The sequence below is a fragment of the Schistocerca nitens genome, chromosome 8 (genome assembly GCF_023898315.1).
Source record: "Schistocerca nitens isolate TAMUIC-IGC-003100 chromosome 8, iqSchNite1.1, whole genome shotgun sequence".
Classification (NCBI taxonomy): Eukaryota; Metazoa; Arthropoda; class Insecta; order Orthoptera; family Acrididae; genus Schistocerca; species Schistocerca nitens.
Genome location: NC_064621.1, coordinates 136,564,299 through 136,581,849, shown reverse-complemented (window position 1 = coordinate 136,581,849; position 17,551 = coordinate 136,564,299). Strand labels below are relative to the sequence as shown.

The window sequence follows — 17,551 nt, the reverse complement described above, 5'->3', positions numbered from 1 at the left end:
ACGTGGAGCTCGCCGTGGTTGTCGGAAAAGGAAAGTCGCATCATTCAATCGTCTCCCAACAGTTTGATGCGGTAAATTACTTCCAGTAGCCTCTTGGAACGCCGAATTAAGTTCTGGAGCAGTCAGTCCACGGTTCGTTGGCTGAAAAGTCGTAGACGTCGATCGTCCAGTACCCTTATCGAAATGGCGGCCTGTGCGGTAAGTCCTTAAAACACTACCCGTCAATTGGAACCGGTTTCCTGTCCACACCACATCAGTTTAGACTCTGGTCCTCACGATGAGCAACTTCCTTAGTTCACAAAAATGGTTCAAATGGTTCAAATGGCTCTGAGCACTATGGGACTTAACTACTGAGGTCATCAGTCCCCTAGAACTTCCTAAACCTAACTAACCTAAGGACATCACACACATCCATGCCCGAGACAGGATTCGAACATGCGACCGTAGCGTTCGCGCGGTTCCAGACTAAAGCGCCTAGAACCGCTCGGCCACAGCGGCCAGCCCCTAGTTCACAAGCCCTCAATGCGTGATGCGATTACGTAAAGCCGATCACTGGTCGCGATTGTCATTCGAGACGTGGTAGATGTACACTCTACTGTTCCACAGACGTCCCTAATGAGTCTCTAGTGGTGCTTTACTGTCAACTGAAATAGTACAGTTCATTCTACTGCGGCGTTCTATCCATAGCTAGCGCACATGGTAACTGTGTGTGTTTATAAGCAACATCAGGGTGACCTTCCGATCGTTACAGGAACAGTCACAATAGCAACATCAGCACGACATAGAAGGGTGATGCAACACTTTTGTAAATGTTTGCAGTTCTGTGCAGTTGTTGTGGAACATCTTAACACTCGTCGAAGGATAGGACAGCTACTAAGGCTGTTAAGCTTCAAGTATGAAGTTAATTGCTATTAAACGCCCGTGCTGTGTAAGGGCCACAACTGCAGGAATTTTCCTCATTAAACATGTATTTGGAGGTATGAACTGATAGTCGTACTGGACGATGCTGTATCGAATATGAGAGAAAACCAACAGCTGTTCTAGCAACATGACACTATGGCTCACTGTAACATGAAACAAGGAAACATCTCAACTTATTTGAAAAAGATACAAGAATTAAACCATCAAACAGAGACGCAGGATAGACACTCGGAACAATGAGCAGAACGCAGATTATGATTTAACGGAATAATCGTAAGGAACCGCAATTCACTCTCGCAGGGAACGCTTGCGAAACAATCGTGCGATAAACTTTTGAGCAGTGTTCGTCGATGTGGGAAGCACACTAAGAGTAATGGAATAAGTGGAGAAGACCGATAGTAGATCTTGGTGCTTCATCACGATGTATTTCTACTCAGTGTGGGAGTGCCACAACAGTACTCAGTAAACTGTAGTGGGAAGCTTTACACTCAACATTAGGAGAGCTCGCGTTCTAATACACATGAAGGAACTTATTATATCATAAATCTCACACAGTTATCACGACGAAAAAACTACAGAAATTTCGGAGTGTACGGATGGTTACCGACAATATGCATTCCGGCGCATAGCCCACGAAAGTACGCGCAAGGGGGAAAGTGATTCTTCAACTCTGATTATTAAAAAAGATCAGTCTGTGAATCTGGACTCCGTGAAAGTAAACATGACAAATAGAGGAAACAAGATTAGCATTTAACGTCCCGTCCCGTCGAGGTAGCGTCAACAGAGATGAAGCACAAACTCGGATAGGGAAATCTGGGGAACGAAATCGCCTGTGTGGTTCCCACAGGAGTAATCTCGGCGTGTGACTTATGTGATTTAGGAGAAACTAAGCCTCGATGGCCGGACGCAGATTTAAACCGCCTTGTTACCGAAAGCGAATACAATGTCATAACACTATCGCAGCTCACTTGCCGGGAGACGTAACAGGATAAAATGAATTGTATTAAACGAAATGTTTCCGTTTCCTTGCAATTAGCATTTGAATGTCACAGCAAGTGCTGCGAGTTAAGAATAAAAGCCGCACGCACTCGACACCAACTATGAGGGAAAGTTTACTACTTATTCCTGCAAGACAATCCTGAAATTTTTGTTCAAATGGTGATAGGAAGATTATTATTTTCTTATTTTCCGGGGTATCTATTTTATCCTGTGTACTGGCGTCGTGTGGGTCATGGACATTAATTACTGCAGTAGCCCTGATGTTTTATGATAGTCCATTAAAATGAAACTACACGTACGAGGGTACAAGAAAATAAGTTAATGCATCGTCAATGTTGTTCTAATTTAGTGTACCAGCAACAAAAGTCCACTTGTCGTCAGCACAGCTAAGTCACAGCACCGTCGGTGCAGTTCATTTCCAGCAGTTGGTACTTAAGTCATAATCAAGACAGAACGGTGTCTCACGTATTTCATACGATCTATGTCCACAGCAGACACACTGCAGCATTCGGAAACAAAGCCCGCAATATCTGTAGACGAGAAGTCACAAAAATTAGCTTACTGTATCACTGAAAACTTAAATCAGTTCTCACGGTATACGATTATTCCAAGGTACAGAAAGATTTAAGGGCTCACGGATAATCGCTTAAAACATATTGATCACCTTTGTTCATAAATAATATGTGGTTCGATGTGACTGTGAAGGTGACATCTAATTGTGTCCTACAAATAATGTCATAAAACCAGGACAATGAAGATGACTTATGTCTAATATGTTTCCCCATTCCATTTCCGACCTGGTTCTTAAATAGCAATGCAATTTTCACAAAAAGAGGCAGTCTTTGTTGCAGGTATTTATTTTAATTTTAAGCGTTTCGTTTCTAGTGGCGCTTATTCAGAATTTCTTAAACAGCGTAAAACGCACTAATAAGTTAAGAAATAAAAGTTTTAATCAACGTCACGTATGTTCTTGGCGCAGTTAGTTAAAGAAGAAATTATTTATTTTGTCAGTGGTCAACTTTTCGGTGACACATCATGAAACCGGTTTCATCTTGAATACCGTCACATTACCTGCATGGTACATAGAAAAACGAAACGCCTTGACCGTTCGAAATTCGTCGTGTAAATTCCTTAAACTGGGCAGATCGACCAACCAACGTAATATGATTTCAACTTTTTCTCTAAATGTGTTATATTGTTCGATATACTCTCTCGTCCCACACACAAAGTAGAGAGAGTGTTTTCTCGAATAGCTGACAACGAATCTCACCCCACACATTCGACGTGTGCAGTCAAAAGGAAAACAGGAGGATCAATTACATGTTGGTTGCCGGCCTCCTCCGAAGACTGGGATCCAGCTAACTGCGAAGTTAGCCTGAGTCCTTTATGGTCCTAGGTAACAAATGAGGCACTATACACTGCCAATGTCAACACTACGGCGTGCCAGAACTGGAAAGTGGCGTTACAAACCGTTTCTGGGGACGCAATAATTTAACCCAAATATGGAATAAAACAGATATGTAGACATATGAGAAAGCTAATCCGCTGTTTGAACGATACGTAAAGTTGCTCTACCGAGTATATGTTAACCAGCTATACTGGGTGGCTTCTGTTTCTCATGGACTCTAGACGTGGATCGCACTGAACACACAGGCGACGCCGGCACACAGACAGCTTGGATCAATCTATGAGCGGTGTTCGCTATTTGTGGTCATCTGTTGAGCAGTATTGAATCGGTACAGTTCCTTATGTTTCTTTATGTATGGAAAGTCATCAGCAGCAGATGAGATACATTTAAGATTCAACAAAGTTTATGCGCAATAAATTGGCGAACTTCTAGCAGCAGTTTATCACAGGTCATAGATCGCTGGAGCAACGAAGGGTACATAGCGACAAGAAAAAAGCTCAGGTTATTCACATTTTCCAGTAGTGGTATAGCACTGAGGCACATAATTACAAGCCTATACTGTTGCAGTGGGAACGGCCTTGCCGCAGTGGATACACCGGTTCCCGTGAGTTCACCGAAGTTAAGCGCTGTCGGGCGTGGTTGGCACTTGGATGGGTGACCATCCAGGCCGCCATGCGCCGTTGCCAACTGAGGAGCTACTCCACCGAATAGTAGCGGCTTCGGTCAAGAATACCATCATAACGACCGGGAGTGCGGTGTGCTGGCCCCACGCCCCTCCTATCCGCATCCTCCACTGAGGATGAGACGGCGGTCGGATGGTCCCGGTAGGCCACTCGTGGCCCGAAGACGGAGTGATTTTTTTTTTTACTGTTGCCGTCAATTTGTTGCAAAATTTTGTAACACGGATTATGCTCAAGAATTATGAGTTCCTGGAGAACGACAATTTCCTCAATAAAAGCCAGTCTGAATTTCGCAAAGAGAGATCATGCGAAACTCAGTTCGCTCTGTTCCTCCGTCAAATACACAGGGCGGTAGACATCGGCCCTCAGTTTGATGTAGTGTTCCTTGACTACAAGAAGACATTTGGCGCAGTACCTCACTGCCGTTTAATGAAAGAAATACGAACTTGCTGAGCGTCAGACAGATCTGGACTCAAGGGTTTCTTGCAGACAGATCTCAACACGTCGCTGTTAATCGAACGAAATCGACACGTGTAAACGTAATTTCCGTAGTACCCCGAGGAATTGTGACAGGACTGTTACTATTTACACTGCATATAAATGACGCAGCAGAAAGCATCGGAAGTTCTTCAAGTCTTTTCGCAGATGATGTGATTGTGTATAAGAAAGTAGCAACGCCAGAAGGCAGTATCGAACTGCAGAATGACCTGCAGCGGGTTGATGAATGGTGCAGGCTCTGGCAGTTGATCCCGAACGTAAATAAATGTATCAATCGACGCTTGCATAGGAGAAGGAATCCACTACTGTAAAACTTCACTACTAATGACAAATTCCTGGAAACAGTTGGGTACTGTAAAATATGCAGGAATAGCTATCAAGAGCGACCTTAAGTAGCGTGGCGACGTAAAACAAAGAGATGGAAAAGCAGAAGCCTCACTGAGATTCATAGGGAGAATTTTAGCGCGCAGTCCGGAACCGTGCGACTGCTACGGTCGCAGGTTCGAATCCTGCCTCGGGCATGGATGTGTGTGATGTCCTTAGGTTAGTTAGGTTTAAGTAGTTCTAAGTTCTAGGGGACTGATGACCACAGCAGTTGAGTCCCATAGTGCTCAGAGCCATTTGAACCATTTTTGGAGAATTTTAAGGAAACATGACGCGGCCACAAAGGAAGTGGCTTACAAGGCGTATGATGAACCGATTCTTGAGTATTTTCATCAGTCTTGGATTATTACCGGGTAGGACCGATAGAACAGATCGAGAAGATCCAACGAAGAACGGCGCGTTTCGTCACTGGGTAATTTAGTTGGTACGGGAGCGTCACAGAGATGCTTAACGAATTCCTGTGGTAGATGTTACAAGAGAGGCGTTGCGCATCACGGAGAAGTTTTCTATTGAAATTTCAAGAGAACACTTTCCGGGAAGAGGTGGACAACATAGGACTTCCTTCCTCATACATCACGTGAAATGACGACGACAAAAAGTATTCGAGAAGTTAGAGCTAATACAGAGACTTACCGACAATCATTCTCCCCACGCACCATTCGCGAGTGGAACAACGAAGAGGGGATTAGTGGGTGGTACCAGACGTACCCTCCGCCACACACCGTTAGATGGTTTGCGGACTCTGTTTCCTACGTTCTTTCAAATTCATGCCACGTCGAATCGACGCTTTGGTGCAAGAAAACAACACACGCCATTATATCCATCTGTTAATGTTGAACCGTGTAGATTTACCTGTATACATGGAAATGTGATATTCTGAACATATTGACGAAACATGCAAAAAATGTAACGGGCCAGAGTATCTGAAAGCAGCATGCTATGTCTCTGTACTCCATCCCACTGATCTGTATAATAGGTGTTTTCTGTTTAGCGATTGTCCACTGTCAGTTGTGTACTGCGTTAGCGGGAATCTTGTTAGTTATCTTTAAAAAGCGGATATAAACACAACTAGCGACAGTGGATGTAATATCTCGCATAGTTTCAGTATCTGTGATACAGGGAAAAGTACACTCCTGGAAATGGAAAAAAGAACACATTGACACCGGTGTGTCAGACCCACCATACTTGCTCCGGACACTGCGAGAGGGCTGTACAAGCAATGATCACGGGCACGGCACAGCGGACACACCAGGAACCGCATTGTTGGCCGTCGAATGGCGCTAGCTGCGCAGCATTTGTGCACCGCCGCCGTCAGTGTCAGCCAGTTTGCCGTGGCATACGGAGCTCCATCGCTGGTAGCATGCCGCGACAGCGTGGACGTGAACCGTATGTGCAGTTGACGGACTTTGAGCGAGGGCGTATAGTGGGCATGCGGGAGGCCGGGTGGACGTACCGCCGAATTGCTCAACACGTGGGGCGTGAGGTCTCCACAGTACATCGATGTTGTCGCCAGTGGTCGGCGGAAGGTGCACGTGCCCGTCGACCTGGGACCGGACCGCAGCGACGCACGGATGCACGCCAAGACCGTAGGATCCTACGCAGTGCCGTAGGGGACCGCACCGCCACTTCCCAGCAAATTAGGGACACTGTTGCTCCTGGGGTATCGGCGAGGACCATTCGCAACCGTCTCCATGAAGCTGAGCTACGGTCCCAACATCGTGCAGCCCGCCTCCAGTGGTGTCGCGACAGGCGTGAATGGAGGGACGAATGGAGACGTGTCGTCTTCAGCGATGAGAGTCGCTTCTGCCTTGGTGCCAATGATGGTCGTATGCGTGTCTGGTGCAGGTGAGCGCCACAATCAGGACTGCATACGACTGAGGCACACAGGGCCAACACCCGGCATCATGGTGTGGGGAGCGATCTCCTACACTGGTCGTACACCACTGGTGATCGTCGAGGGGACACTGAATAGTGCACGGTACATCCAAACCGTCATCGAACCCATCGTTCTACCATTCCTAGACCGGCAAGGGAAATTGCTGTTCCAACAGGACAATGCACGTCCGCATGTATCCCGTGCCACCCAACGTGCTCTAGAAGGTGTAAGTCAACTACCCTGGCCAGCAAGATCTCCGGATCTGTCCCCCATTGAGCATGTTTGGGACTGGATGAAGCGTCGTCTCACGCGGTCTGCACGTCCAGCACGAACGCTGGTCCAACTGAGGCGCCAGGTGGAAATGGCATGGCAAGCCGTTCCACAGGACTACATCCAGCATCTCTACGATCGTCTCCATGGGAGAATAGCAGCCTGCATTGCTGCGAAAGGTGGATATACACTATACTAGTGCCGACATTGTGCATGCTCTGTTGCCTGTGTCTATGTGCCTGTGGTTCTGTCAGTGTGATCATGTGATGTATCTGACCCCAGGAATGTGTCAATAAAGTTTCCCCTTCCTGGGACAATGAATTCACGGTGTTTTTATTTCAATTTCCAGGAGTGTATTTTGGCTCCATCTGATAAACATCAGAAAGCGAGCAAAGTTGAAAAGTCAAAGTACGAGTGATCCACGTAAGAGCGACGACAAGAGCAAAGTGCATCAGCGAAATTATTGCTACCGTGCGCCTTCAGTAACGACCTGAGTTCAAAGATCATCTTACTCTGTCTCGAGTGTAATGCAGTGTAAGTACTTAATTTCTTCATAGTAAGATTGCAGATTATATCTCCGCGAGTTTATCGATGTTTAGTATTTCACGAAATGCGAGATAAAATAATTCACTCTTCAATAAAAATAAGTTTCTCAACTGTATCAGAAGCCTTCTGATTGTAAGTTGCTAAGATGCACACTTTTTGTCCAGAGTCTCTGACTAGTTTTAGCCATAAAACTTTAAACATCCACTCATGCTTGGAAGCTGAGCATCCCTCAGCTTACTTTGTTACAGTCATATAAGTCACATCGTTGAAATAATTTAAGTTTAACGAAGTATAAAAGAGTAAGAGTGTTAATTTATGTATTTAAGTAAAGCAGCCATCTGAACACGTCAGTGATTTAGTCTACAGCGGTACTAATTTCTGCTTCTGCCCAATGAACCACGTAGAGTGCCAATTAGCTTACATGGCGATCAACAGTTTACTGTGAAATCCACAAAAGTGTGACTTTCAGCATTTCATATAATTATTGACCGAATTTAAAAATTTTAAATTCTGTCCAAATAATTTTATTGACAAGTATAGTCTTAGGTTTACACAATAAGACAAATATTACAGTTAGGACCTGTGTATATGTAGCGTAACTAATGGTGCACAAATTACCCAAACTATATTTATCTACAGAATGAATTTTTCACTCTGCAGCTGAGTGTATGCCGATAGGAAACTTCCTTACAGAATACAATATCTCCCAGGTTGTGGCTAAACCACGTCTCCACAACATCCTTTTGTCCGGGAGTGCCAGTGTCGTAAGTTTCGCAGGAGGTGAGGTAGTGGCGGAAGTAAAATTATGAGGAGAGCAGTCGTGAGACGTGCTCGTGTGGCTCAGTTGCTAGAGCACTTAACCACGAAAGGCAAGGCTCTCGTGCCACACACTTTTAAACTACCAGTAAGTTTTATATACACTACTGGACATTAAAATTGCTACACCAAGAAGAAATGCAAATGATAAACGGGTATTCATTGGACAAATATATTAGAATTGACAAGTGATTACATTTTCACGCAATTTGGGTGCAGACATCCTGAGAAATCAGTACCAAGAACAACCACCTCTGGCCGTAATAACAGCTTTGATACGCCTGGGCATTGAGTCAAACAGAGCTCGGATGGCGTGTTCAGGTACAGCTGCCCATGCAGCTTCAACACGGTACCACAGTTCATCAAGAGTAGTGACTGGCGTACTGTGACGAGCCAGTTGCTCGGTCACCATTGACCAGACTTTTCAATTGGTGAGAGATCTGGAGAATGTGCTGGCCAGGGCAGCATTCGAACATTTTCTGTATCCAGAAAGGCCCGTAAGGACCTGCGACATTCGGTCGTGCATTATCCTGCTGAAATGTAGGGTTTCGCAGGGATCGAATGAAGGGTAGATCCACGGGTCGTAACACATCTGAAATATAACGTCCACTGTTGAAACTGCCGTCAGTGCGAACAAGAGGTGACCGAGACGTGTAACCAATGACACCCCATACCATCACGCCGGGTAATACGCCAGTTTGGCGATGACGAATACACGCTTCCAATGTGAGTTCACCGCGATGTCGCCAAACACGGATGCGACCATCATGATGCTGTAAACAGAACCTGGATTCATCTGAAAAAATGACGTTTTGCGATTCGTGCATCCAGATTTGTCGTTGAGTACACCATCGCAGGCGCTCCTGTCTGTGGTGCAGCGTCAAGGGTAACCGCAGCCATGGTCTCCGAGCTGATAGTCCATGCTGCTACAAACGTTGTCGTTGGCTTGCAAACGTCCCCATCTGTTGACTCAGAGAACAAGACGTGGCTGCACGATCCGTTACAGCCATTCGTATAAGATGCCTGTCATCTCGACTGCTAGTGATACGAGGCCGTTGGGATCCAGCACGGCGTTCCGTATTACCCTCCTGAACCCACCGATTACACATTCTGCTAACAGTCATTGGAGCTCGACCAACGCGATACGATAAACCGCAATCGCGATAGACTACAATCCGACCTTTATGAAAGTCGGACTTGTGAAGGATCGCATTTCACCTCCTTACACGAGGCATCACAACAACGTTTCCCCAGGCAACGCCGATCAACTGCTGTATGTGTATGAGAAATCGGTTGGAACTTTTCCTCATGTAAGTACGTTGTAAGCGCCGCCACCGGCGCCAACCTCGTCTGAATGCTTTGAAAAGCTAATCATTTGCATATCATAGCATCTTCTTCCTGTCGGTTAAATTTCGCGTCTGTAGGACGTCATCTTCGTAGTGTAGCAATTTTAATGGCCAGTAGTCTATCTTTATTATTTGGAATGAGAACACTTAGTAACTTGCAGCAAACTTTACATATAAATTCGAAATTTTTCGAAATTTTTTGACTCGTACAACCTTCACAAATAACTAAAGTAAGAAAGGTTGTCGTTTACTATATTTTCGCCGTTCATGCAGTTAAACTTTGCAGTCAGGCATGATGTTTTAATGTATCACTTGTTTACTACTACCATTATTCGCAACACATTTCGCTGACGGAATTCACACATACGACCGAATGTACCTCTAAAATTACGTCATTAGGCAAAACGTAGTTCAACAGGGTTGAAATGTGTGAAAAACTAGCTTTTCATAAAACGCACTTTATCTAGGCTATGTTCATCCACTGTTCGATAATAAGAGCACGTAGTAACTTTCAAGATGTTTTTCAAAAAATTTCAAACGTTTACCAATCTTTTTTCGCATAGAGATGCACAAACTAATTTGTGAATAATCTGAACATAATGAAACAATAATAATTAGGGATTTTGCGCCGTCACGCATAAAGTTTTTCTGTGCTTAATATCAAATATTTGACGCATGAACTCATTTGTCAAGGAATCAGGTGTTTGGAGTTCCTTTACAGATAGGAGATCGATCCCTTAAAGATTCTGGAGTGGGAAATTACTGGTTTATTACGAGCAAATTCACTTGTCCAGAGGTAAATGTAATTTCAGGTGTCTGCAAAAGTTACAGTGACATTCTGGAAAATGAACTCGAAACATCTTGATTGATGGCCCGGCTGCCTTAGCACGGACCATGAAATCGCTGATTACCACACAGAAAAGTATCATGTCCAGCGTGAAGCTCCCCGATAGCTTGATGATTACGAGTCAGCTGTAAGAGACAACAGCATAGTGGAGAAGAATGATTTATTTTGAATGCAGTTTGTGACGGACTTTGATTCACTTCAACATATCAACATAGCGGTTGGCAAGTATTAAATACGTGATGAATGGCTATAAATGTATGTACGTTCTGCAACTAAAGTCTCTATGTGCGCAAATGTAGAAAAGCGAGCTTTCGACCGCGCTTGACAGAAGGGGCAAGTTGCGGCAAAGAGTTCTCTCGCGCCGGCACTAGGAGACGTCATCAGCTATCCGAGTCAGAAATGGCTCTGAGCACTATAGGACTTAACTTCTGACGTCATGAGTCCCCTAGAACTTAGAACTACTTAAATCTAACTACCCTAAGGACATCACACACAGACATGCCCGAGGCAGGATTCGAACCTGCGACCATAGCGGTCGCGCGGTTCCAGACTGTAGCCCCTAGAACCGCTCGGCCACTCCGGCCGGCCTAACCGAGTCAGAAATATCATTATATCGAACTAGCCGCTACTCAACGAGACGAAGGCCGCTTTTCTACATTTGCGCACATAGAGACTTTAGTTGCAGAACGTACATACATTTATAGCCATTCATCACGTATTTAATACTTGCCAACCGCTATGTTGATATGTTGAAGTGAATCAAAGTCCGTCACAATCTGCATTCAAAATAAATCATTCTTCTCCACTATGGTGTTGTCTCTCACAGCTGACTCGTAATCATCAAGCTATCGGGGAGCTTCACGCTGGACATGATACTTTTCTGTGTGGTAATCAGCGATTTCATGGTCCGTGCTAAGGCAGCCGGGCCATCAATCAAGATGTTTCGAGTTCATTTTCCAGAATGTCACTGTAACTTTTGCAGACACCTGAAATTACATTTACCTCTGGACAAGTGAATTTGCTCGTAATAAACCAGTAATTTCCCACTCCAGAATCTTTAAGGGATCGATCTCCTATCTGTAAAGGAACTCCAAACACCTGATTCCTTGACAAATGAGTTCATGCGTCAAATATTTGATATTAAGCACAGAAAAACTTTATGCGTGACGGCGCAAAATCCCTAATTATTATTGCTTCATTATGTTCAGATTATTCACAAATTAGTTTGTGCATCTCTATGCGAAAAAAGATTAGAAAACGTTTGAAATTTTTTGAAAAACATCTTGAAAGTTACTACGTGCTCTTATTATCGAACAGTGGATGAACATAGCCTAGATAAAGTGCGTTTTATGAAAAGCTAGTTTTTCACACATTTCAACCCTGTTGAACTACGTTTTGCCTAATGACGTAATTTTAGAGGTACATTCGGTCGTATGTGTGAATTCCGTCAGCGAAATGTGTTGCGAATAATGGTAGTAGTAAACAAGTGATACATTAAAACATCATGCCTGACTGCAAAGTTTAACTGCATGAACGGCGAAAATATAGTAAACGACAACCTTTCTTACTTTAGTTATTTGTGAAGGTTGTACGAGTCAAAAAATTTCGAAAAATTTCGAATTTATATGTAAAGTTTGCTGCAAGTTACTAAGTGTTCTCATTCCAAATAATAAAGATAGACTACTGGCCATTAAAATTGCTACACTACGAAGATGACGTCCTACAGACGCGAAATTTAACCGACAGGAAGAAGATGCTATGATATGCAAATGATTAGCTTTTCAAAGCATTCAGACGAGGTTGGCGCCGGTGGCGGCGCTTACAACGTACTTACATGAGGAAAGGTTCCAACCGATTTCTCATACACATACAGCAGTTGATCGGCGTTGCCTGGGGAAACGTTGTTGTGATGCCTCGTGTAAGGAGGTGAAATGCGATCCTTCACAAGTCCGACTTTCATAAAGGTCGGATTGTAGTCTATCGCGATTGCGGTTTATCGTATCGCGTTGGTCGAGCTCCAATGACTGTTAGCAGAATGTGTAATCGGTGGGTTCAGGAGGGTAATACGGAACGCCGTGCTGGATCCCAACGGCCTCGTATCACTAGCAGTCGAGATGACAGGCATCTTATACGAATGGCTGTAACGGATCGTGCAGCCACGTCTTGTTCTCTGAGTCAACAGATGGGGACGTTTGCAAGCCAACGACAACGTTTGTAGCAGCATGGACTATCAGCTCGGAGACCATGGCTGCGGTTACCCTTGACGCTGCACCACAGACAGGAGCGCCTGCGATGGTGTACTCAACGACAAATCTGGATGCACGAATCGCAAAACGTCATTTTTTCAGATGAATCCAGGTTCTGTTTACAGCATCATGATGGTCGCATCCGTGTTTGGCGACATCGCGGTGAACTTACATTTAATAGTTAAAAGCAATGGAATTTTGAACTGGTTGTCTAAATTGATCCCTCTATGGTTTTTGGGATTTAGTTCAGTTCTGATCTGAGTCTCGCTATTGAAGGCTACATTTAGAACTGGTAGGTGCAAGCTCTAATTAATTAGCATGTCTAACACTCACCGGGAAAGAAAACAGACAGCGGATCTAGGTTGGATCGCGACTAAAATTGTGTGAAAATATTAAATTTTTGAGTTGATGTTTGGTCAGTGTTGTCGATCAGAACATAGTGTGACCAAGTTGTTAGACGTGTTAACAGTGTATCTGCTTCAATTTCTATTGTTCCGAGAAAGAAAGTAGGGTACGTTACACTAATTGTTTCGAGTTTATTTTGGAGAGATTTTTGCTACCATCAAATATGTGGAGGAACTGGTTAATAGAGGCTGAAGTTGAGTGGATAAAGTTTATTAGTGTTCACGTGGTGTGCGAAGAAACGGGCTAGCATGCTGTTGTAAAGTTAAGCGCTAATTTTCGTAAACTGTGTTCCATATTTGGAGAGGTTGACGTTTGAAGGTGTTAGTCATTGGACTGGACTTAGAGTGCAATTCGTGGTATTCCTGGCGCGCACAAGACGCTAGAAGTTGTTGGGTTTAAGTTGGTTGATGTATTCACGCACGCTCTAAGGTAACTGAGCGGTTGCGGCATTTGTGTGATTTTGGACGCCCACTCTAGCGTAGTTGAGTGATGAGCGGTTTATGTTGGTGTATATTTTGAGTACGCACTACAGGGTTACTGATGTGTTAATTGTGATTTTGTATACCATTGAGTTTAAGTCTCAATTGGTGTTTTATAAAGTCAGGAACCAGGATCAACTCGACTTACGTAAAAGAGGACACAGTTATTGTAAAATTTGTGACACTAATCTTTTAAATTAGACTTCGTATCCTAGCTGAACAAATTAATATTATTTGACGATATTCAATTCCATTGCTTGGTAGGATTACGAATGGTTAGGTAGACTCAAAGAATCAATGTCATATTGAGACTTTACTACGATCTAGAAATCAGTAACTAGAGAAAAAAGACTTAATTAGATATCATTAAAGAAATGGCAACTATGATAACGTCTTCACTCAAAAGAAATAAGAAAAAGGAAGAGCAAGAAATAACGTTTACAGAACTTCAGAGAATTAATAGTAGGCTATCGCAGGGGTCGCTATCGCTATACCTCTGGTTTGCAATGAAATTATAACTTTGGTTGCTACGTTCGGAATTATTGCAATAACAAACGGTTTCTTAAATTTAACTGAACAAGTATGTATTGAGATTTACCGTAAGTAAGTGAAACGTTGGTCACGGTAAATATTGATTACGCGTTTTTAGATGGTTCTGTTTTATAGTAGTGAGTGAAATATCTTCGTTCAGTAAACTGTACCGAATAGTGCAAATAACAAGCGATAGATACATTTATTTCGGAATCTTTGTTTGATGTAGGTAAGAGACCTTAATAATTTAAATAATTGGGGCAATTTTACTGAGTATTGTTTTAGTGTTGTCGTCGATAGCAAAACGCGTTACGGCTTATTGAACGAGCGTATTTAGGTTTCAGATACCGTGCAGTGTGCACAAGATTTAATTAAATCCTAATTAGCGTAACTCAAAAATGGTTCAAATGGCTCTGAGCACTATGGGACTTAACTTCTGAGGTCATCAGTCCCCTAGAACTTAGAACTACTTAAACTAACCTAAGGACATCACACACATCCATGCCTAAGGCAAGATTCGAACCTGCGACCGTAGCGGTCGCGCGGCTCCAAACTGTAACGCAATATCCACAGCCGCCTTTCTCCTCGTATGAACCAAAAGCTCCAGTTCTTTAGCCGTATTCTGAAAAGAGGTGGAGAAAATATAAGAGACAATAATCACTGAGGAAAATACAGAGTGCACGTAACCGAGGGGTGGGTGCTGGGGGAGGGGGGTGGGGGGGGTGGGGGCGGGGACAGCGAGTAGGTGTATCGTTCGAATCAAAAAGACCTCTAATGTACCTATTCAGCACACTCTGAGAGGAGTTGGTAACCGCCCGCGATGGGAAAGCTTGGTTCATGGAGTCACGACACTCAGCAATGATCACAACGACTTATGACTTCCAGCTAGAGTGTTGGCACATCGATAGCTGATGTCAGGACGACGTGATTTCAAATTCCTCTACCTATGTTTTATATATTTCACATGGATAATTAAAAGTGTTTAAAGAAATTAAAGCTTGAGTTTATTTTGTGGAATAATTACAAAAAAATTGTTCAAATGGCTCTGAGCACTATGGGACTTAATATCTATGGTCATCAGTCCCCTAGAACTTACAACTACTTAAACCTAACTAACCTAAGGACATCACACAACACCCAGCCATCACGAGGCAGAGAAAATCCCTGACCCCACCGGGAATCGAACCCGGGAACCCGGGCGTGGGAAGCGAGAACGCTACCGCACGACCACGAGATGTGGGCAGGAATAATTACAGGATAATGTAAAAATGTAGGTAAGAATCATTCTCATTCAGGCTGTATCTCATCGTTAAGTAATTTCACATAGGCTCGTTTACATGAATATACACCAAGTTTCTTTTTCGGTGATTTTTATGGAAAAATAAATGTGCAAGCGACAAAACTTCTTTTAATCAATATGTATTGTGGAGAATATTTATGTGTTAAAAGTGACATTTATGACCCGATGCGTTGTCAATACGAAGCTCAGGAACAGACTGTGTGAACAATAATACTACACGCCCCTGTTTCCTTCTTATACCCCCTGGTTGCATAGCATTGTGCTTGTGTGGCACATAGGATAGGAATGGAAAGGGAACGTGACCAGGTTTCAGTCCTGACCAGACATACGCATTTACCTTAGATATAATTTGACGATCAGCATCTATATGAAACATCTTTCCAAATTATTTGCTGAACGCAAGTTTCGTGGCATCAACTGCAAAGGGTATAGATGTATAACCCAACTGAGACATAAGAAAATTTGTACTGGATGCGGGTTCAAACCCAGGCTTTCAGGTTGATGCGTGCCATCGCCTTAACCATTTCGACTATCCTTGCATGCCCAACAGTCCGATCAAAACCTCCATATGTTCGCTGCTCACGTCCTTATATCGTCGTATTATTTACGTCTGCCTTTACGTTCGCAACATTATTTGATTCCCGCTATAGGAGAAGGAATCGAGACCATTTTTATCGTCCTATGACCCGCCTCGGCTTATGGTAGATGCAATGTGAAGATCAGCAGCTATATGAAATATTATTTCAAATGATTCAGCTGCGGTGGGTAGGCCACAGACATGACATATGAAGGTTTGAATCGGGCCGGGGAGCTTTCACGGATAGCTGAAATGGTTATCGTAGCTGATCCCAATAGGCGGGAAGACCGGGTTCCAGTCCCATTTCGACAGAAATTTTCATATGTCACATGGGTAAAACAGCTATACCCACTGGAGGTGACGTCACGAAATTCGCAGCGAGTAATTTGGAACAACATGTATTTCAATCGTCACGGACGTTAACGGCGGCGTATACATGGCTATCACTAATGTCGATAGTAGTATATTTTGAGTGGTATCTCTTTATCAAAACGGGAAAACGATGGTTATTTCGATGCTGAAACAGTGACCAAATGATAAGGGTCCGATCACATGTGACAGCAGATATAAGATGACAATGAGCATGCGTGTATAAGGTAATTGCACACACCGTAATGCAAAGCGCTTTGTAATCGCGTAACATAAGAGGTACGTTAAGCCAAGTTTACTGTGTCCTGTTAAAACAGTCGTCTCTCTTATGAGGGGGAAGCTGAATTACCATTCCTCCGCGACATCTGGTTGCACATTAATTGAAACTGCTCGAACAGGAATTTGTATTTAAACATTTTTACACAGACTCATCTCGCATTTCTAACCACAACTGCGACGGCGTGTAATTGTATTGGTCTTGGTTTCTACTCAACAGCGCTTGCTGTCTCGGAGGAGCAGCAAATAACTGACGTGTTTCGTGTACATGCGTCAGTATTGTCACACACGTACAGCAAAAATTAAAGAAACGAGTAACGTTTGGAACGTTTTAAATATTATGCGATCCAAGTAGAGAAGGAGTTATCTAACGGAAGACAGTCAAGGAAAGGATGATGGCACTTTCGTGATGTTCTCGGTAGGTGTGATCATTCAGAAACGTTAATATTAAGTTCACTACTCAACCGAAGTTATATCAGACAGGGCAGTGGATGAAGAAAGCGACTTTATAGATGATAACAGGATTAATAGTGGTCAAGATTGTAGTGCTAGTGGCAGTGGTGGCAACACTACGCCTCAATAAGAAGCTAACAGATCTTTGCCAGAAAAGAAATCCGATGCTGTTAGCACTTTAACAAAATTTTCTAAAGAACGTCTTGAACATATTTTTGATGATTATCATACAGTTCCACTTAAATCTGCGACCTGCAACTCGTTGTTGTAGACACATCCGTCTGCAAAAAGCACATTCAACATCAAAACAATAGTAGATTATGT

At 43.5% G+C, this 17,551-nt stretch overlaps 1 pseudogene; it reads left to right on the top strand.

Moving 5' to 3' along the window:
- The first annotated feature begins 3,896 nt into the window (after nt 1–3,896).
- Nucleotides 3,897–4,014, top strand: LOC126199908 (5S ribosomal RNA; annotated as a pseudogene).
- Nucleotides 4,015–17,551: the final 13,537 nt, after the last annotated feature.